Source organism: Agelaius phoeniceus, chromosome 5, assembly GCF_051311805.1.
Source record: "Agelaius phoeniceus isolate bAgePho1 chromosome 5, bAgePho1.hap1, whole genome shotgun sequence".
Lineage (NCBI taxonomy): Eukaryota > Metazoa > Chordata > Aves > Passeriformes > Icteridae > Agelaius > Agelaius phoeniceus.
This window is the reverse complement of record NC_135269.1, coordinates 29072898-29095610: the sequence shown is the minus strand read 5'-3', so window position 1 is coordinate 29095610 and position 22713 is coordinate 29072898. Positions and strand designations below refer to the sequence as shown.

General features: G+C 39.0%; 1 long non-coding RNA gene across 1 annotated transcript; it reads right to left on the bottom strand.

The window, feature by feature from the left end:
* Positions 1-4560: 4560 nt before the first annotated feature.
* On the bottom strand, positions 4561-17126 carry LOC143694045 (uncharacterized). Its single transcript, XR_013182220.1, has 3 exons — positions 16571-17126; positions 15938-16018; positions 4561-4705 (listed from the first exon to the last, which is right to left on the bottom strand). It is a non-coding gene; the product is annotated as an uncharacterized LOC143694045 (long non-coding RNA).
* Positions 17127-22713: the final 5587 nt, after the last annotated feature.

Below are 22713 nucleotides of genomic sequence, written 5' to 3'. Positions count from 1 at the left end.
CTGTGGGTCATTCATATTAAAGCATGTCCTCTTAATGAGTTTGTACAACAGGCCCTCAGTTCACTGTGTATTTTATGGAGTATTTTCTCACTTTGTCTCCTTCAGCCTTGTAAACTACATGTAGTAGGTTTGGAAGACATTTTAGTTTTTTTCCTGCATTTCGGTTTTCCTAATAATTTATCTCACTTTCCCACCAGAGAGACAATGTTCCTAGTGTTACCAGGAAAAAAAGCAGCTCTGTGGTTAAATCTTCTCCAGATACGTGTTCTGTGGCGCTGTGCACAGCTAGCAGATGTCAGATAGGCTGCTGGTGTCACCCAGTGGACAGAGAGGTTGATCACAGATAGGTGTCATGAAGAGAAATTTTTCTTTCTGCAGGAATAGCTTGTTCCTGAGTGATTAAAACAGCCTTAATTTTGCCATAGCAAAGATGACAGGATGTTTAAAATTACCTCTGTTCTACCGCCATGGCCGGCACTAAAATGTACAGAGCAAAGACAGGAAGCAGTGCATGTTCCATTAGCAAGAATCGAGCAAAGAATAACCAAACAACAATTAGTGGGTGCTCTCTCCTACTGGGAGAAAGTAATTAAAATAACCAAGCAAAACAGTGTTTGTGCTGGTGTTTATGGAAATGTGGGGGGATTATCAGAATCCAATTCATTGCAGTTCTGTGCAATGCAAAACATAATTGCATTTTAGTAGCCTAATGACAGTTTGCAACAGAGGTAAACAGCTTGTCAGCAGCGGTGAACAAGATCTGGAGAATCCTTTCCTCAAAGTGTTACAACAGTAATGCATTTCACAACATGCAATGTACACCTTGCATGCAAAACTTCAACGGAATAAATCACTTATAAATTAATCTCCTATAAAAAAAATTCTCGTGTTTCCAGATCACGTATGAAAACGAAATATGTACCTACAACTAACATCAGTGCATGTTCCATCTTACACTATTTCCTGATTTGTGAAGAGTATTTCTCAATGTTGCAAAATGGAAGCTTTCTTATTTTTTAAAGACTAAAATATGCTGTTGAGTGCTGTACATCAAGACTTTTTGCCAGAGAGGAAGCAGAAACGGGGTTAAGTACATATAGATGGCTAGATCATATATATAATATTCCTTTTCTAATACTGTGGCAACTGCCATGTGCTTCTTGCCCCTTGCAGGTGGAATGAGAATGACCTGATGCACTGAAATTCCTGAACTGCTCATAGGTATAGAAGAGTTGAGGCTGCTGGGACAAACAGACAGTACTCCTGAGGAGGAAAGATGAGCATTCTGCTCTCCTGATAGCTCAAATGTTCTTAAATGCAGTCACTCACTTGTAACCAGATCACAGAAGTGGCATTGAAAGTTAAATAATGACTGCAATTGTTTTAAGATCCCAAAAACCTGCCAGAAGCTATGGTAGGTCTCTTTTCTAATAAGGAACCCTTAAGGAACCCTGTGAATGTGTCTGCAGACCTGATATCATGTGTGAGGGGGCGAAGGGAAGCCAGACAACCCAGAAGCAATAAGGGAAGTACAATTATATCATTAAGTAGGTGGTAAATTTTGCTTGACCAATTAAGCTAGTAACATTCCTTCTACGTAAGCCCTTATAAACTCAAATTTCTCTTTTAGATCAGATAGCAATGGTTATTTACACTGTAAATTTGATGGCAGGGGCTTCTTAATGTCTCAATTTCTCTTTGCAAATCTATTTAACTTTTCCTAGAATTAAGAGCTCCTCTGATTTATATAGCTGGACTTCAAAGTTGCAAACACAGAGGAGGTAGCTAGTCCCTGTGCAACTTTCTTACGGATTTGTCATAACTCTCTTGACCCCAGATTTTCAAAATCTTATGGTTTTACCTTTAGTGGACAAGGGCCAACTGGACCAGCACTGTTGAGTTGAGGAGGCAATATAAAAACCTTTTTTCCACTTATTTCCCAAATAGGTTTTTGGGTCAATTTTCCAGGAGAAAGGAAAAATATGAAAATTTACATCTGAAAACATCCTTACTTTCTTCCTCTTAAAGGTAGATATTTAATTCAGATTTAGCCCTTGATTCTTAGGCTAAAAATCCTGTTAGTGCTGAAATGTATGGGAATTCCCTCAATGACTTCATGAAGGCCAGAAGGTCACTTCCTCTATGCTAGCTTTTAAAATGCAAATCAGAAATGATAGTTGCTGTGTGACCGATTTCTTAAGAACCGGGAAAATAAGACACAGTGAAAGAAGTAATTTGAATGCCTTAATTGGTACTGAAGCTGCACGTATGCAGACTCAAATCTTCTTAACATTTAAATTTCAGTGCAGCTCCACTCCTACCTAGTGGCAGGTGGAATATTTTGAATACAGAAGTCACTGATGTTTACTGTTGTGCTCTCTGTGCCAAGATGATAAAAATGCCTTTTCAGTCTCTACTACCACTTCTACTGTTAACTCTATTGAGAAATTTTCAGGTAACAGACAACATTCAGGGAACATTGAACAAAAAAACCCCATTCCTTGTTTTAAAGTGTTCATCATATTACTTATCTTTTGCTTTTCTGCCTTTCCAAACTTTAACTTCCTCATACTTCCAGTCCTTCTACATACAGACTTACACAAATATACTTTGTGCTGTGTATTTCCTTAGTACTTGGCCATGTGAAGGGATGATGGTGCCTTTTATTAAATCACTGCTCACTAAGTTTATACTGTAAGGAAAATGATCTGGTTTGAAATTTTCTAGCAGCATGCTTCTGTGTGGAATGTTTTTTCACTCATTTTTATTAGAAAGTGCTGATTCCTGGAAATCAAAATTATTCAATAGCAACAAAAAGATAGTTTTTCACACTGCTAACAAATGACAGATTTCTGCTCAACTGAAGCAAAAGCTTCTTGTGGTTACTAATCTTTGGGTCCCACAAGGCCCCAGAATTCACACACATACCACAGAGCTTCCTGGTACTCTGCCACAGAGTTCTCAAGTTTTAGGGCCCTGCTTTACATTAAGCAATTTTTCAGGGTTACTCCCTCAGCTGTTTCAGAAAACAGAACGATGTAAGGAATTCATCTAAGCTAGGATTAGCAATTTACTCCATCTTCAAAGATACAGATTTGAGTAATATTTAGTTTTCAGAAACAGAAAAAATTTTGGTAGGAAATTCTAGTATTTCTAAACTTTTGTTCTCCTCTGGAATTTTTTTTTTTAATATGAATTTCCTAATTTCCTGTAGAACACATATCGGAATGGGTGCCAGTTAGAATTGCTGGTGAGACAACTTTATAGACAGTTTAGCAACCAGATAAACATAGAATTTTATAAAAACAAACCTCTTTAAAGTTTTTAAACATGTGTCGGAAAAATATCTAACATCTGGTAAAACCCACCTGAGCACAAGGCATACCTCTGTTTTTGTTTTTCCTGCATACAGCTGCTTTGTTTTGTCTTCACAAGTGTCCTTGTTTGTTTTTGAAGATGAGACAGACTGTTTTAATGTGCTCCTTAGTGGACATTTGATTGTCAATGAGGTGGTCGTACTCCAGGTGTGGTAGATCAGAAATCTGATGATTACTTCTGCTGCACATCTTTCCTTCCTTTCCCATAATTCTGTGAAGCACAGTAGGTTAAGCAGCCTGTCCCTGCCATGAGAAAGATGAAGTATCAGGGAGAGTGTTACCAAGTTAGATTAACAAATAAATCAAGTACAGATTGAAGAGCAGCAGAAAATTGTCTCTTTAAATGAGAAGCCTAGGCCCAGTCATCCCCAGTTATTTAAGATGTGCTGTCATCTCAGCATTTCAGGTGTTTCTTAAGGCCTGGTGCAACCAGGAGTGCTGCAGATCTCCTGGCTCCTGCCAAAACAGCCTCTGAAATCCAGCCAACAGGAGAAAAAAGGATGTGCTTTAACTAGATGAGTGAACCAGGCAGGCTTTGGTAGCAGCCAAGAGCAGACTTCAAAGGTTACTCCCTAATGATTTGAAGGTCTTGTAGGCACCTCTTATCTCAGGCAGTTGATTGTGGTATACTAATTTTATCTTTATGTGAATGTGCTACATGTGTTGGCATTATTTGTCTTTTACAAGTGTGGTGAAGACTAATTTGTTTAAAAAGTCCTTTGTAAACTGGGGGGATTCTGTAGGTTGTTTGGTCCAGTAAAGCCGGCAGCAGGAATGCCAAGATCCAGAGCCTTATCTTTACACCTCCAACGAAGACATCATATCATCAATAAACACCTGCCACTCTGCTCTTGTTCACTCCTCTATTGTTCCTTTAATTTTGCTCATTTTTAGACATTGTGGAGTTTGTAAAAAACTATTGTTGCTATTCACCCATAGGAAAGGCATCAATAAAAGCGGACTTGCCTCAAAGAAAGGGAAGCTTGAACCACCAAAGATGCAGTGACAAATCATGTCACCTTTTCCTGTTAAAAGAAACTGCAGACACAACACAGGACAGCTGAGGATTGTTTAAGTTTGAAAAGCTCCTACTGTTCTTACCCACACACAATTTATCCCATGCAATGGTGTCATGGCTTGGAGGAACAGGTGAACTACTGGTAAACTCTTACCAGCAGTGTTTGCACTGGAGCCATCATTGTCCAGCCTTAGTTTAGATTCCTCACTGTGAATTAATGGCATACAGCACATTCCTTCTTTTATTTACACAGAGCCCAGCCACAGGCAGCTTCTCTGATTTGATTTTACCATTCAGTAAAACAGAAGCCCTGCATGAGAAAACAATGGTAAGTAAGGAAAAGTTTAATGGCAGAATGAAACAGATGAGCAACTTGCATTAGCAAGATGTTCCATGCCTGGGTGAAGTCAGGTTTCAGAGGACTGCCAAGGGTATTGCAAATCTCTTTGCTTTAATGGATTGAATGAAAAGGCATTCACCTGAGACTAGCAGATTATTTAAAATCAAATATAGACCATCTTGTACTTGTAAAGGAAAGACTCAGCAAAGATGCTGTAAACAATTTCTCTCTGTTCTTCTGGCTGCCCTTACACATTTTTAGAGAAGGTAAACAAAGTAGCATGAATATGACTCTAAACAAACTCTGAGAAAGCAAGTCTGATGCTCAGATTTTCTATATATTACACTTGTCAGGTGGTTGCACTTGAAAGGGCAAAGCATCAATCAAGCACAAGGGCTTGTATCTTCATAAATGCTGGTTTAGAGAAGCATTGCTCTCAAAGAGAGTTTTTTGGAGGCAACTATCACAAATACTATGTGATATAATGGTTAATAATACAAAAAATCCTATTTCCTAAAATAGTATTTAAAGATCTAATATGAGCATTTTTCCAAACCTTCACAACTGCAGCTTCATTGTTGCTGCTTTTAGAATGTCTTATGAAGTACTGATAAAAACGTATCATGAAAAAAGAGTGTAAATTCTTACTGTGTGGCATAAGTAAGCAGTCAGAAAAGAACCAGCTAGTGACCAGGGGGAAAACAGTTCTTTTATCTCTTCTCCTTGTCCCCCTCATTCACCTGACAGGATAAGAGTATGGTTCCTGCTACATGCTGTGAAGAGAAGCATCTGATCTATAAGGAGAGGAGTTTCTTACTTGGGAGCTTGGCTGTTCTCTTTCCTCGTCCCTTGTGATCTCTGCATACCTGAGGTAATTGAGAGAGCATTTGCAGACTGAATTATGCCCTTCCTTAAGGGCTGCAGAGGAAGGTCAGACATTTTCTGAAGGTGTATGCAGCCAATTCCCAAAATACACCACCAGTGCCAGAATCAGTGACAAAGGAGGCCTTGATTTGGGAACTGAGAGTGGTTTTGCACTTACAAATGTAACTCATCCACTCTGTGATACAAAATGGAGAGCTAATAGTGACTGTTAATCACACAATTACAGAAACACAGAAATTATAACTATTTTTTGCTTCTTTTCAACAAAATCTTGGTTTGCATGCCAACATTCTGTATTCTCTAAAAATGTTAGAAGTTCTACCATGTGACATTGTGACCAATAATTTAAATGCTGCAAATACTAATATTTTTCAGATTTGCATCTGTGAATTACATCTTATATAAGTCCTTTCAGAAGAAATTAATACAAAGATTCTGTGGCTAAAGATACTTAAGGGTTACATAGCCAAGAATCAGAAGAATTTTCTCATAATGAATTTTCTCTAATCTCCTCTAAATTTCATTTTTTTCCAATAGTTTGTCCAAATAATAGCAGTTTTAAAGGAAAGTATTTTCTGCTAGTAGAAAATATGGATGCAAAGAACTACTAAATGACAGGTAATGGCAATATATCTGGTTTTAATGATCTCTGATTATGATACTTAGGGCAGGGAATTGAAAGGATTAGCTGGTACTTAAAGGTGGAGCCCAGAGCAGGATATGAATTATGTTGCCTACTGCCCAGCTTCTCATAACCATGACCATGTCTAGTGTGGGAGAGTCCTTGGAGTGCAGAAGCCTCACAGACAGATGTGGAAGCAGACACTAACAGGACTCCAAACATAAGGGTACTAGTCTTAGAATCCACCTCTTGAAGAAAGACAATCACCAGCTATACTTAAATTTAAAGAGAATATTTATCACTCCTGTTATGATTACTCACTGATTTCATTGTAAGACAATCAGATATTTGCTGGCTTATGAAATTTTGCTGTGTATTAACTATTTGGATTGCTGACAAATAAAAAACCAAAAACTAGAGCTATTTTATTGCTGTAAAAAAAGATTATTTGATTTTTGGAAAAGAAGAATATTAATTGAGAGATTCTTTCTGACTATAAGAATCACTGTTTAAAATTTAGAAGGAAGATAATTAATAAGAAACAAAGGGCAAAGAACAAAGACAAATTCTGATTTATCACAAGGTTTAGACCATTTTTGGTGTTTCCAGCTGAAACATGAAATAACAGTTACAAGTATTTAAAATGCCACTAACTACAGACAATATTATGATGCAAGCAAATATCACCTTCCGTATCCATTTTCAAAAAACTAAAGTTTAGCTTATGAAATATAGTTAGAATTTTTGTTTCCAAACAAATAAAAGATAGGTTAGATTTTGAATATGTTCATTTACTAGTTTATCTTCCCTCATTTAGACTGTTTCCTTGCCATGTAAGCAGAAAGCTGTGCAAATGAGAAGTTGGGAGATTTTTGCTAAATATAGTGGTATTAGTAGTAGTAGCTTCATGGATTGTGTTCTAAGCTACACATTGTGGACATCTTACAAGTTGTCATTTAATAACTGAAAAATTGAATTTCCCAGAAGTTCAGGACTGAATCAAAATTCCTCTTCAAATTAATAAGATGTATACATGCTACCTATATGCAATGCATGCTTTTACTTTTTCTAGGCTAAATGGTTTCATACATAACAGGAAGATGGAAATAAAATCTAAACAAACAGAACACTATTTTTGTTTTACTTGGTTCATAGATTTCTTCTGCCTTTCCAACTGTTTCATAAATTTATTTTTCCTGACTGGCAAATCACTCAAAAAATCTATTTCACCAAAACATGTTTCAATCTAACTACAAGACAGCTTTTGTCATTTGTCATAAAGATGTAGAGTTTTGGCTGGATAGTTAACCTAAATGGACAGACAGCACACTGCATGAAAGTCAAGATCAGACAGATAGCAATCAGGATTTCTTGGGGCTTCATTCAGTACCCTCCTCCTACATCGCAATAAATTATAACTACCTCTGAATGGACAGTCAGTATACTTAGTATTTTCTCTGGCAGATCAGGGAATTCTAGATAAACTACAGATAATATTTTTTCAGAGGAAAAAAGAATATTCACCTATGTTCTGGCTGCACCTAAATACACTGGAGGTAGGGTGGTAGAGACTTAATCAGAAATTGTGAATAGAGAATAATTAAATAATTAAAGAAACTAGACTGAAAAAATAAAGGCAGGAATAGGAACCTAACTACATCGAAATAACTGTCCCTTTAGGCCAGACCTAGGTGGACATCGGCATAAATCCACAGGAGTTTATATTTACTCTCTAGACACTCTTAACTTCATCAGTCAGTGGCAAGGCAGTTAGCACATTTAAAAGGAAATAAACCTGGGGGGTGTATTTATGGGAAAGCTCATCAATTCCAGAGTTTGCAGTGAAAATAATGTTTTTAAAGGGCCTTTACAAAATACAGTCCTGTAGCAGTTACAACACACCAACCCTTCAAACTGGAAGAGCCGCACCCAGCAGCGGTGCCAAAGAGGAGCACACACCTTCATGTTGCTACTTGTAGAAGAAGCTAATTGCAAAGAACCCTGTAATCCTCACTGCGATGGATTCATTAACTTTAAAGGGCTAAAAAAGATCTACTAACTCCAACAAGCTTTCATATTTATGTTTGCATGGAAGAATCATACTGACGTCTCAAAGAGTGATCCAAGACAGTTGGTCATAGGTGAGGAAATGATCAATTACTCAAGGATGAAGTCTACAAACAAGTTTTAGTACTTTCATTCTCATTTAAATCCCGCAGAGTTAGCTTGTAGCTTAAGAACTGTGGACAGAGACAGCTCCCAGACCTTTGTCTGATGACTTCTGCCTAAAGTAAATGTACTGAGACTGTGCATGTTTTGGAAGGTGGTGCTGCATTGCAGGAAGATGCTCTCTTCCTCTCAAGACACGTATACTTCTGAGGCAGAGGCTGAGGAGTCACACATGGACAGAATTGGGAAGCTCCAGTCCTTGCTTTCCCTTTAACTACAGTGGGAAGGATTTGGACAGTGTTTAGACCCCAGGAAAAAGTAACATTTTAGTGCATAGAAAGTTCTTTCTTAAAATTGTGGTCACTAAAGCCCTTAGCGCTGTTTGTGCACATGGACCATGAAGAATACCCTGGTGACACCAAGCAGGGATCTTGGAACTGTTGCTATTTAATCCAAAAGTCAGTTTGCACCAGCCTTTTCCAGCCTGACATTCCTACCTCTTCAAATATTATGTTCAAAAACTAACAGCTTTACTAGACTCATTTTCATAAGGCTTCTGAAAACATGAAATTAATTTGATATATTTGTTAAATTATATGATCTGTAACGTTCTGTAATCTGTATTTGATAACACAAAGTCTTTCAATAATTATATGCCTTCAATTTTGCACACTTAGTAAAAACCAAAACTGTAGATGCAGCATGGTATTTTGAAATATGATGAAGATTTGAATATGCCTGCAGATTTTACAGAATAAACAAAAGTCAGTTTACAGAAAAAAAAAAGAAAACAAACAAGTCCAAGTAAGAATATTTGCCTATATGAAACAGTCATGGCAGCTCTTCAGAATTTTATTGCCATTTGTTTGAAGTTATTCCTCTGTATCAGCTGCCAGCCTGATAGCATGAGCCAAGTAAAGAATTTGGTATGGGCTTGGATACCTGTCATTCTGTCAGGGCCTTATGTAGGCCTTGTATAAACTGCTAGGCAGGGCGCCAGTAGCTCTGTAGTGGGTAGCAGGAATTTAAAAAATCACTGATCCAACCCCTGTAAATAATGGGTTTGTTTACAAACTCCATGCCTGAATGCAGGCTTACTGACTGGGGTCACAAATGTTCTACCTCTGTTTCTGGAATTTTTGCAGTGTGTTAGGACCAGCTCTGGTAACTAAAAAAGCAGTGAGAGCCTTTTCATGGACTTCAGTGGAAAATGGATGAGGCCTAAGTAAGGCAAACAACTGCCTGCTAGTGAATATGCCCAAAAGCAAAATGAGGAACGGCTCATTTTCCTTGTTCATTTTCCCAAGCTCAGAAAAGACATTTACAAGATGCTTTCAGCTGGGAGGATGGACCTCTGTTGAAATCCTGAATTAAAACAGTTCCAGGCAATTTGCTTTTCCTTCTTCTTGCCAAGATGCTACTTGAGTAAAACAGAGGTAAAGACACCCACTCATGCAAGGTGCTGTTGGGAGAGATGCTCTTTGTAAAGAACATGCTGACAAGAGAGGCTGTGGATGTCCTGTTCCTGGAAGTGTCCAAGACTGGGCTCGATGGGACCCTGAGCAACCTGGTCTAGTGCAAGGTGTCCCTGCCCATGGCAGGAGGGTAGGAACTCGATGATCTTCAAGGTTCCTTCCAACCCAAACAATTCTCTGATTCTATGATGTGCTAAAGAAATACAAGCATCATGTTCCCTGCAATCAAGATACCTTAGAGAGAACAGAAGATGTGAAATTGAAAACAAAAAAAAGAAAAAAAAGAAAAAAAAAAGAAAACAACGAGAAAAGTAAAGCAATAAATATTACTTGTGCTATACCTGGCTGGGCACACCTGCCACCCCAAGGCTATTTCCATTCTCTGACCATTCATTTGTATTAGTCACCAGACCTCCTTCCTGATTAAGCATCACTGTTAGGCTGCTGCTGCAAACAAGCAGAAATACGAAACCTGTTTTTCCTGGTGTATCTCAGTGAAGCCACGAAATCCAAGAAGCTCTCTTTGATCTACGAGTCCTTAATTAAAGAGCCACTTTGCATATCTGCTCCTTCATCTGACTTTTCTCATGGTACAGACCTGTGAGGAAGGTGTCAGTTTTTATCCCTGTGATACAGACTAGAGTTGGCTTAAATTCTTGGTTTAGTAATTCAAATTTTAAAAGGAACTGTTGTTAAATGCTGTGATATTAATGACATTTCCAATTACTAGTAAATTCCTAGGAGTTCTAAAATACTTCAAAATCTATTGTAACATTTAAAGAAAGAAAAAATAAGGTCAAATAGCATGTAGATGTCATGCATGTGTGAGCTCTCACTTGGCCATTTCAGGAACATTTTTATGTCTCTATATTTAATATTTATTAAGAATAACATGGATGGGGATAATATTATCCAGAAGAAAAATGCTGATGTTCAATTTACAACGTCTAGTGGGCCTGAATCTTCAGAGGAAATCACCTGTGTGCTTTCCCGCAAGAAGGGATCTGTTTTTACAGCTGCACTTGAAATTGACACAGAGGATGTAGAAAATACCAGCGTTCATCCCGCAGTTTAACAACAGACCCCTTTATAGGAGACCCACCCTTAAAATTAAGAAAGCTGTATAGAAGGATAAGCATCCAAACAAATCCTTGCAATTGTTTTAACAAGATGGCTTAACACAAACCTAGAAGAATGAATGAAACCCAGTGAAATAAATAGAACAAAAATGAAGATATAAAATTATGAGCAACACTTTTTAAATGGCTTTTTCTTAAAACAGGCATCTACTAAGATTTCAAAAAGACAATTATAGCTCTAATTTCTATCCTTATTAAAAACAGACTAGAAAATGGGGCTGGAAGAGACATACAGATGCATTTAACTAGAGGAGCCAAACAACTGCAAGTATTTGGTGGTGATCACCTACAAATATGTCAGTTCCTTGTTGTACGTAAACTTTTTGGGATTAGGTCAGTAGCCCTGCTTTCTCCTTTAAGTTATGCCAGTTATTTTTAATATGAAAAATTATAATTATGATTGAAGAATGCATAGAACAAATAGCATTTCATCAGCTCTTTTTATGACCTACATGATGCATTGTGCCTCACTGCATTGTGAGGCACTAAGAAGTGGTGAAGGAGACAAAAGTGTGCCTGCAATTTGCCCCTACGAAATATCCACCTGCAGCTCATGTCATGTATTCCTGGCTCCCAATAGCCTGCTGGTCTCCTTTGCATATTTAAATTTTCTAGTAAGCCAAAGTGCATCCTGTCCTCACAACAAAGGGGAAGTTCAATTTTCAAAGTGATTTCTATCTAGCTTAGCAATTTAGATAACACTGTGCTTTGGGGCTGCATTTGACTCCTAGAAGAGACTTGTAGAGGGGACAAGGGCCTTCACCTCCATGTTTCTTCTCCATGGTCCTTCAGCTCCATCTGACTTGCACACAAGATAGAAGTGGTGTTTTTCCTCTTCCCAAGTCAATATTCTCCAATGCCAAACTCTCCAAAGACTATTCATCTGTTTGAGCAAAATTCTGGCCATCAAAGACTGAGCCTAGTTTTATGTTTGAGTGAAGAGGGTAGATGAGAAACAATCAACCAAAATAAACCCAGCCCATTGTTAGACACCCAACTAAGATATGACTCCAGGCTGCAGAAAAAAAGTTAGGTTGCACAACATATCACCTCTCTCATGTCCATTATTGTTCACATTGTTCATGTCCTTGTATAGCTTCATGCTCTCTGCACTAATTTGCAGCTTCAATGAACTGCTCATAGCACACCTCCCTGCCTGCTAGGAAGGCAGATGCTGCCATGTTCAAAAGAGATGTTAGTTCCAACTATAATGACACCTGAATAAGGGCTAAATATGCTGGTATAGAAACCCTCCATGGGAGTTTACAGAGCTCTGGCAAACAACAAGATGCTCAGAGGACAGCTAAAATGAGAGTCAAGGAGTTATTATTCTCTAGTTTTATGGCTTCTGTTACATGCCTCTGCAGAGAACACAGGGACCAGCACTCTCTATCAGCTCTGTATCCTGGGTATTGGGTCCAGGTGCATATAGATAAGTGAAGCCACTAACCCAGTCATGTCCTTCCTTGAACAAGCAGTTTGGGAGAAATGGAAGATGAACACAGCCCTCAGTACAAAATCCACCCACTTGACTAAGCACATCTTGCTGATTCCTCAATTCCCTCCCCAAGCAGTATCAGCCTTAAGTGGCAGATTTCTGTTATGTTTCCTTAAGACCTCTCTACAGGGAATTATATGATTTTGCAATCTTTTAAATTATGTTTCACATGAGAATCCTGAGGAGCCTTGTAAACATTGATGGTCAATATTATTCAATACAGTAGTCTCAGACAGAAAGGGATCTAGTAAGATGTCCAAGATCATGCAAGTTGCCTGGGGTTAAGCTGGCACCAGAAATGACCACACTGACCTACACACGGCACAAAGCAGAGATTCTTTGATGTGAAGAGCAGCCAACTTTGAAAGTCTATCTGATTTTTTTACTTCACCTTCACCACCTTGTATTCCATATACCTGTTGTGCAGCTCTTCATTGCTATTGCTTCCTTTATCCTTCTGAGAAAGAACAATAATTTAAATATTTTAAAGTTTCTTTATCTAACAGCCAAATTTAAATCTATTTCAGTACCATGACTGATCTTGAGAAAGAAGCAGAGAGAGTTTGAGGCTGGCTAAACTAACCCAAACCGAGGAGGCATGTATTTAGTCCTGCTTTTGGCTGACATCTTTTTCAATCAGACACTCTATGTGCACTATATTCTATGTTCTACATGTATATATGGGCACATGCCTCCAGTACTTTTATCTGTTAGTCCTGAAGCAGTTATAAAAATGTGCAGGTCATCACAGTAGTATTAGGGGAACAAAACCACTAAAGGAAAAAATGAGCACAGAAGCTGGTTAATTTTGAGGTAAGTTAATTAGGTAAAACATCAGCTGATAAAAATCAAAGTAATGTTATTTTTTCAGCCAATCTTTCTTGCTGTTCCAATTTTGCCATAAAATATTGCTCAGTATAAACTTTTTGCTGACCAGGCTAAGCATAAGTATTTAGGAACACTAAGCCAACTCTTATGGCACTAACACAGGACAGCATCAGCATATAGCACTATCAGAAACAGCATTTTACTTCCAACCTGATAGGCCAACAGGGTCTGCAAATCCTTGCAAACGTGCTCAGGTCTTATGGAAGGTAACACTTTGCTTGTAGGGGGACCTCATGATCTATTTGTGCCATAAAAGTTATCTAGATGATCAAAGCAGCTGACTGCAGAGCTTTGGGGAAGGTGGTAATAGGGAAGACCCCAGAGCACTTGCACCACAGACAGTCTGAGATATTGTCAGTGTTTGGATGAGCTCTGTGCTCTTCTTATAACAATTGCAGGCCAGGATCCAGAATCCATGAGGGTAAATGACAGACACATTTCAGAGAGTTCTCTAAAACAGGTAATTCTAAGACATGGTATGTCTCATAGGTGGGAAGACAATAGCACTTGTTTAAATAATCAGAAAATATGATGTTTCCTGGGAAAGCCCCAAACAATAAGCTTTTTTGTTGCTCTTTTCTTGGCTTTGCAAATACATTACTTAGCAATTGGAAGGTGACATACAGAGGCCAGCCAAAAAATGCAAACTCCATGTTTTGCTGCAGCATCCAGTCTTTTGGACTTTGGGCCACTCAGTTCCCCAAGGAGTCAAGCAGTGATAATAACCCATTTAATGAGGAATAATATGCCAGTGTACTATATTATACAATACATTGTAACATATGCACTTCACACATGGAAAACTGCTGATTTTATACAGCCTCTAACTACTAAACCTATTATTATGAATGATGATTGTCCACATAAGATTAAATCTGAATATGCTTATAATTTTGCCAGTGTACAGGAACTGTCAGTTAAATAGCAAGGTACAACAGTAGAAATTCAGAAACTGTGCTGCAGATACAAAATTATACAGGTTAACTTTAATAACTTGTAAGTAATTAATACTTACAATTACTTATCAGCAAAGATTTTTTTCATTTAAACTGAGCCTGCTTTATAAATTTCAATGTTTCTTCCTTGAAGAATTGATCAACCAGTGTAAATCTTAACTATCCTGATACCTCCCCATTCCTTTATACTATTTAAGCAGTTTAGTTGGTAATCAGAGAATGGATTATGTATTTGGAAGCTACCACACATTTTAAACACTTCTCTAGTTCTGTGCAGGCATCCTCCAGGGTGTTAAGGTGTTAAGGCTATCTTGTACTGTGATAGAAGGCTTAAATATAAGCAGCATGAAGAAGTCTAGAGCTTGTCCTGTAATACAACTGTGGCTGCAGCTGCACTATGGCAGGTATATTTTACTTAGTAAATTATTCAGAAACAAGAACTTAATGGGTAAGAGTTGTAGACACAGAAATCCATGACCTCCTGCTGGTCATTCCCTTTATCAAATCAATAAAATAAGCCTGCAATGACAGACCAAGCAAATGGGAGCTCCCAAGAGACAGGAAAGGGTATGGACAGGTTAGTAGAAGCTGGTTGTCTCAACCCAGGTGTTCATCTGGGATTAGGAAAACTCCAACAGCTGCCAGACTATACAGTGCACTTGCAGATGCACTGGCAGAGTGCTGAAAAGAAGTGTGCATAATCTTGAGATTGCTGACACAGAAGAGTAAGAGGCTGTCCATGAGCACAAGAGCTAAGGGTGGAATCAATACTCTTGCAAACTTAATACCTCAGAGACACCAAGAGCATGCAACTCTACACCAGAGCATTTCAGAAATTATTTGTTACAGCCAGAAAAAAGTGGACACCACATTTTCAGAAAACAACAGAAGAGATGGCATCATTTCATTCAGTGCCCGTTTATTTGGAGCTGATCCTCCATGCTAGGATGCTGGAGTCTCTGCAGCACTTTTAACCTTCACCAGCCAAGGAATTTCAGTTCTGCAGCCCCAGTGGCACCTGACCAACTTCATGGCCAGCATTAGGAAGAAAATGAACAAATGCTTTTTCTTTTTTTTTTCACATGGCAATGTCCTTAAAGAAATCAAAAGATCAGTGCAGAGTAAGCAGTTCTTCCCTCAGATCGTCTGTCCATGTTTTAGGCAGAACTAAACTAAGATATAATGCCTTGTGAAGAACTTTTTATTTAGTCCATTAGTTCTCTCATTCAGAGCAAAAGTGGGATTATGTCAAACATATGTGATCAGATGATTTCCAGTAGGAAAAGGCTTAATATAATACCTGAAAGCATTTAGACACCCTGTATTCTACTAGCAAAGAGTAGTGGATCTGCAGTGGCTATGTAGAAAACCTTGTTGGCAGATGATCAGAGATAATCAGAGAAAGACTGGGTATTTTAAAAAAAAATTATATCCAAAAATCAAGGAGAATTATTGGTTGACAATTTCTCCCTTATGCTAATCCATACTTCAGTTAAATCAGACATTCAGAACAGCTATTCAGGTATTGCATAATTCTAACCACCTCTGCTAAGAGCCATATAACTCTTACCTCTTTCTTCCCAGATGTTGGATGAGAGTGAGAAGCTGATTGTGATGGGTGCCTGACTGGCATCAATTTGCACAGCAGGAGCTAGACAGGAAGAAAACAGTTTGCAGTGCTTAGATCATATATTAAAGGGCAAGTCTGCTTTCAAAAACATAAACCCAAAGGTGCTTTTGGGTTTTTTTTTGTTTTGGCTTTTTTTTTTTTTTAAGAGGAAGACTACAGTAGCACCTAGAGAGCTAGAATGGGCTTGACCCCAGCCTGTGGTTCTGCACTGAGGATTACTTACACTTGCTGAATGAAATGCTCTGGATGCAAATATTTTTGCTGGCGCAATATGTTATGACTCTATCACTCACCTTGAAAGAGGAGACTAAAAATGCTTTGATAAACGCTTTGAAACATTGCCCAGTTTCACTGGCTTTGTTCTTCTAAGTGTTTGTACCTCTTGCTTCAGCTGCAAAGTTATTTCATCATGTCCTAAAACACTGCTATGCAGAGAACTGCAGTATAACAAGCTGTAAAGTGGAGCATGTTGGATTAGGCAGCCAGCTGAGAGTGTAGACTTAACAGAAAGTGCTTTCTACCCTTTGGAAGCCAAACATTACAAGACAGCACATTTGCACAGCATGACCTTACCTTTACTTCCGAGAGACATGTTTGGTGCTGTCTCAGGTTTTCTTCTTTCCTTTGCAGTGCAGGCTGGTAAAGCACAGCTTTTCTTGCATTGTTCTCTTCCGATGGCAGTGATTTCACACTCTATATTTGGATTCAAGAGCACCACTTCCAACCTCCTCTGAGACTTGGCTTCACCTGGTTCCACAGTTTTGTACATTAGTGACTTCTGGGGCTAATTATGGTAATCAATCCCCTCACTGAGCTCTCTCCAGCAACAAGTTAGCATGTTGCCAGTCTCATACCCAGCAAGGAGCTGCCATTTCTGTCCAAGTTCCTGCAATATGCTGGCAGCCATGGACTTACTCGATATGTTCAGTGGCAAGGCCTCATCTACCTGTGGGATCAAAGATGTTGGGCAGATCCTTGGGTTTGAGCCCTTCATAGTGGTTTTACACAGGGACACATCATAAAACTGGATATTTTTATTTTCTAGTTGTATCACTCTTAAGAAAGCATCTTCATGCCTTTTGGTATGCTCCTCTGTACAGATGACACGCCTGCCTTGAATTGGGCTGAGGAGAAAAAAACAGCTGTATTATTCAGTGAGACCAGTGCCAGTTAAAAACCCCAGAAAGCAGACTGGTTATCTTTGCTGCCACACTCATATCTGAACAGGCTGGCAGAGTGCCCCTACATAGCTGAGACTGAGCTACATTTCCTCCCAAGGAAGACACTCCTAGATCAAGCCTAGAAACACCTGTGCAGAGCAGCATCAGGAGATTTGGTGCAGCCAGTGCCAAACCAGGATCCCTGCTGAAGTGCAATACAATGTAATTTAACATGGTTATTGATTTCTCCTCTCCTATGTTAAATTATTTACTCTTGCTCCAGAGAATGATAACCAAATAAATCTAAAATTTTCCTTTCTTAGATGTCACATGCAAAGAACTTTTTGATGTAATAAAACTTTGAGTGTCTAAAAACATTTTCTCCAGCAGCTACTCATTCTATCTATCCTATTTTCTGTTGGGCTTTTTTTTTTTTTTCCCCAGTTTGGAAACTGTGATTTTTCTATCGTTTCGAGAGGGCCATATTTATTATAATTAGAGGCCTGCCAATGTGGAAAATTTCTTAATAATTTTTTTGAGTTCTAAAATCTAAAATACAAGTCTTCAAGCCTCTAAACACAAACTTTGCTGTAACCATACAGTTACCCTTTCCAGTTTCAATGGTAGCTTCTTTCACTCTCTGAATGCACACAAATAAGTTCATAAACTGAAACAATCTAGAGTAAATTTCTGAAATTCCAAAGCAAGTTCAGCAAAACAAGGTTTGTCCTTGGAACAAACATATCAGTTTAAAGCAAATGTGATGAGATCTGAACTTAAAACCCAGTTATCCTGGGAAGTCACACCCCAGAGGAATGCTGTGAACACTGTCTCCCAGTACATTAGTCAGCAGACATGAATTTCATGAAATCCACAGAGCTCTGCTATATGCTATTGTTCAGTCCAAGCCAAAACAATAGAGCAAAGCTGTTCTGTGGCATTATATAACTAACTGTTCAAAGTTTTTAAATTAAATATATTAAACTCATGAAATGCTGACAGCAGGAATGAACATTAGGTATCACAGCTCAAGGAGGTAGTGTTAGATGTAGGACACTGTCACCTTCCCACTTCTCTCTCTCTCTGCTCACACTGCATGGCAAAGTGCCAGTTCCAGCCCTGTGCTGCCCCTGTCTCTCCTGCTCTGTCCTGGCTACATCTACCTCGGGGGTAAGTTTTGTGCTTTCCTTGAAAATGTAAGTTCCTTGCTCCCACCACTAATGGTGTCACACCATTACCTAGCAGTAAAGCCAGGGGGAAGAGCTACAGTGAAATACAAGACCAGTTCTGGTTTCTTGCCTTTCTCTTTCATTCTAGTTTTCATCTACAGCAAAATGAATGACTGTTTCCAATTTAAGACTGGAGGAGGTGTGAAGGTGAAATGGAAGACTATCCTGGACATAAAAGAAAATATCTGGTGAAAGAAATACACAGGTACTGCCTCCAGCACTTCAGCTGTAAACATTACTTCCATTACTCCCCAGAATGCAGAAGGGGTGGAGCAGAGAACCCAGAGGAAAGCTGTTACATCAGCAGGCTGTGGAAAAGAAATTTTTAGTGTTTTTCATGCTACATTACTTTCTGTGTGAGGTCTTGAAAATTTTCTTCAGACAAGAAAAGAACCTTCACTGTGTGAATAAGAATACATTAATACATCGGTGTATTAAATTATATAAAATTGATTACAATCTCAAATTCAAAATATAACTTCCTGATAATTTAGGTTCATATCTCTCTAAATTAGGGTTTTCAGGAGATATGACCTACAATTATTTCTGAGGCTATACAATGTCTCAGTTTGTTATCTGGAAAAGAAGACTGCTTCCATCTGCAGTTATGGCTCAGTGAGTCAATCAAGAAAGATGCTTTTATTATAAAAAATAATTTTTATGACTCCATCATAAATACCCAAAAAATTATTTAAAAACAGCAGTCTAGGGTCTCTGTAGCCTTTCATCCATTACCAAGACCAGGCACAGGCACAGAGATGTGCTGTCAGGGAGATGCTCACTGCAGCATGTCCTAATGTATTTCTAATTTCTGCATTCCTGCCTAATGCAATAGCTCCTTGCCACAGAAATTCCAGGAGTCTTCCTGAGGCACTGACTTGTTTTGTTCACATGAATCTTGTAGTTTAAAAGCAATTTGAAAAGTAAGCTCTAAAGCTGACTTACTTTCACATTTCACAGCATGCATCTATTGATGCAAACTGAGAAGCATTTGCTTTGTCCCAGTCTGAGTACACACACAGCAGACTGTGCTTCTCACGGTGACTTTCACCACTCAGAGAGGAGAAATTTGCTTCTCTTCAGAAGCGCTCATACATCCCTTGAAACCTGTCCTCCAAGGGACACAGATGTTGGGACACCAGCTGAGGCAAGGCAGTACATTTGGATTACAGCTGACAGGCTGTGATCTAGCTGATGTTCAGCAAAAAGAAGAAAAGAAAAAAAAAAAACCAATCACTAAGGAACGTGGAAAGAAGACACAGTGAACAGAGTTAAATGTGAATTTTTCGTCTGGTTTTGCCATGTTGATCTCGCTACTTCATCTAGGTCATAAGAAAATTTTAGAGATGGCTGAGGAAGTAGAAGAATCCTTTGTCTTCAGCAATGGGTGACAAGGAATATCTTTCCTTCTAGAGTCCATAAGACATATTTGCTGTCATGCAGGAAACATTTCCTTGTCTACTTCCAGAATTTAGGCCTAATATTAAACCTCTAGTCAAAAAAATTTTCCCATTGACTTCAGTGAATTTTTACAGCTGAGTAAGGACTCTGAGTTTTGGCCCTCAGCTAGGAAAAAGAGTATTAAAGTGTCATAAACACATAAATAATGGCATCAGTCCCAGAAATACCAACAGAAACAAATATAACATCCTGCTGCTCAACTCTTCTGGGGGCTGATATAGGCCACTTACTCCCTAGTTGTCCTTGCACACCCTCTTTCCAGGATTAAACCACAGCTGTCAGAGACAGCTCCCCTACTCCATTCCATGCCATTTCTTGACACTTACATACAATCTGAAAACAAAACACGAAAGAAAACATAACATGCCCTAAGAAAAAAGTCTTTTTCTGAAGATCATAACTTTGTTTGCTTGGAAAATAGTGCAATTGGAGCAGTCTTCTTAGAAGAAAAATAAGAGGAGGTGACTCTTTGTGTTGTCTTTCAGAAAAGTGTTTCAAATCCTGCTGAATGTTTTGGACTGCATTCAGCCCTTCCCTTAATTCCCCAGCCACCGCCTGCCTTTGTCTGGAAGGCTGATTAAGAAAAACAAATAGTGAGAAAACAAAAACTTCCAGCTGAAAATGGTACTCACAGGTCTCTCCTGGCCTACAGCCTGGCTGATACTTTCACCTTATCACGCTGTTTAGTACAGCATGCAATTGGGAAAAGTAGCATCCATTAATATAATGTGTATTAAACGCTAGGAACAGCTGACTGGCAATAACAGAAGAAGGACAAAAAACTCTGAGCTGGTAAGGGCATTCAACAAGGTGTGTCTCACCCTCTGCATCCATGAGCTTAGATCCTCTTAAAAACAGCTAGATGGGGAATGTGGAACCGGTTGTCAGCCTGTTCACATTAATGTTTGCTTTGTCAGTGCAGTCAGGCCAGCTTCTTACTCCCACTTTGCAATTTTTTTTACAGAGCATTCCTATTTTTGCACATTGGTTATCATGATATTCCCCTCTTAGTTATCCATATTCTCTTATATATGGTGCTAAGTCTGGGTCTGGAAACAGCATAACCTGGAAAATGCTTAACTTTGCTGTGTGCCCTCTCCCCTGAGAGCCTGATGAGCACAGCCTGGGTCCAAAACACCATCTCAAACTGTACAGACACTGGGTTAATCCAGCTTTTTCTAGCTCACTCACAGCTTGCTTTCACTCTGCTGGGTTTTATTTCATTCTATGTTAAGTGTGACACCACTCTACAATTTATTTTCAGCCTACTTTTTTAAAGAAAGGAGGTTTATGTGAAGGTTCATTTTCAGACAAAATTGGTGGAATAACACACCCAAACGTAATGACACTTGGACACACTTTCCAAAAATTGTCAGCTGAGTAAACAATAGCAGCTCAAAGAAATGTCCCCACCTAAACAGAGACAGGCCAAACTGCTGAACCATGTGGCACAAGCCATCTCTCCCTCTCTGCTGGGGTATCACAGTGACTATGAATGGTGCCAGAGTCCAGTCTGGGATGGAAAGAAATAATGCTCTGAGAAAACTGCCTTGGTTAGTTCAGCTGACCACAGAAACATTTATTCTGCTTGTGATTTTTTTTTTCCTCTGATGCATTTCCAGATCTCATGTTTGCAGCTTCTGCATGAGATGTATTCTAATTTTATCTGTCTCCAATATTCCCCTTCTGTCTTCCCTGGGCTTCTGTAGACTTTATGGACTCCTTTACCTGTCACTTCACTTCCAGAGTCAACAAAAGCCATGGTCTGGCAACCTGTTTTGGCACACACCAGATCGAATGGAACAGGAGCACAATCACTCTTTTTCAAGCTTTCAAAGTCACTACAGGGGTCAGAGCAAGGGGTAGAGCAGTCTGATGTATGAGAGACTAATGGACTAAAGCAAACCACAAAATCACTGCTGTCAGATATCCTGGGACCATTACAGTGCCCAACTACAATAAACACACAACAGGAAGATGTAAGATGACTCAAAATGGAGAATTCAGGGAATTTGATCATTGATGCTCCCCCTTTCTCATGCCACCATCCACAAGAAAACCCCAACCAAACCAGCTCTGTAGATTCTGCTTCTATCTAATTAGAAGACTAGAATAGAAAGCAATAAATCCAGAGTGTTCTAGGCAGCATTAGTGCACATGCTATCATGTCATCCATTGTCAGTGCGACAACAGTGCATGGAAATCATGCTGCCATGACACTTGCCTGGAGCAAGATGGACTTTGATCAGTACTACAGCATTAGTTTAGTCCTTTTGAACTCTGTTCTTCCTGGGAATTGTATCAGGCCAGGAGTGAGGAGATACCCATGGGTATGACCCAAGGAAGGGGCAGATGGAACCAGCCAGCCTGGCTGGGGCCAAGGGGGCGGAATTTGTACCTCAGTGAGGAACCGGGCATTACCAGCTTTCCCAAGCAAAGGCCTGCCTGCGGAAGCATTTTAAAACATAGCTATGCAACAAAAGGACCGTTTTGAACCTTCATATGTTATAAATTATAATGGCACTATATTGCATCATCTTATGTTCAAGTATACCAAGCAGGAAAAGTATTTTTCAGCCAGCACGGATATACTGTAGAAAATCTGTGAAAAGTATAAACTCAGTAAATTAATTTTAAGGGCCGGGTTGATTTAATACTTCATTCATTAGTGGATGCTGGCAAATTTGGCATTTTGCCTTGTTTTTCTACAGAGTAGTGGAAACGGGACAAGGCAGTGTCCTTATCATGTATCCGAATCTTCTCTTTTTTGCTCTATGTGACTTGGAACGAGTGATTTTTTCCCCCTTGTATTATTTTCATTCTGTACACCAGTTATCTCGCGTTAGTCACATTCCTCAGCGCCCTC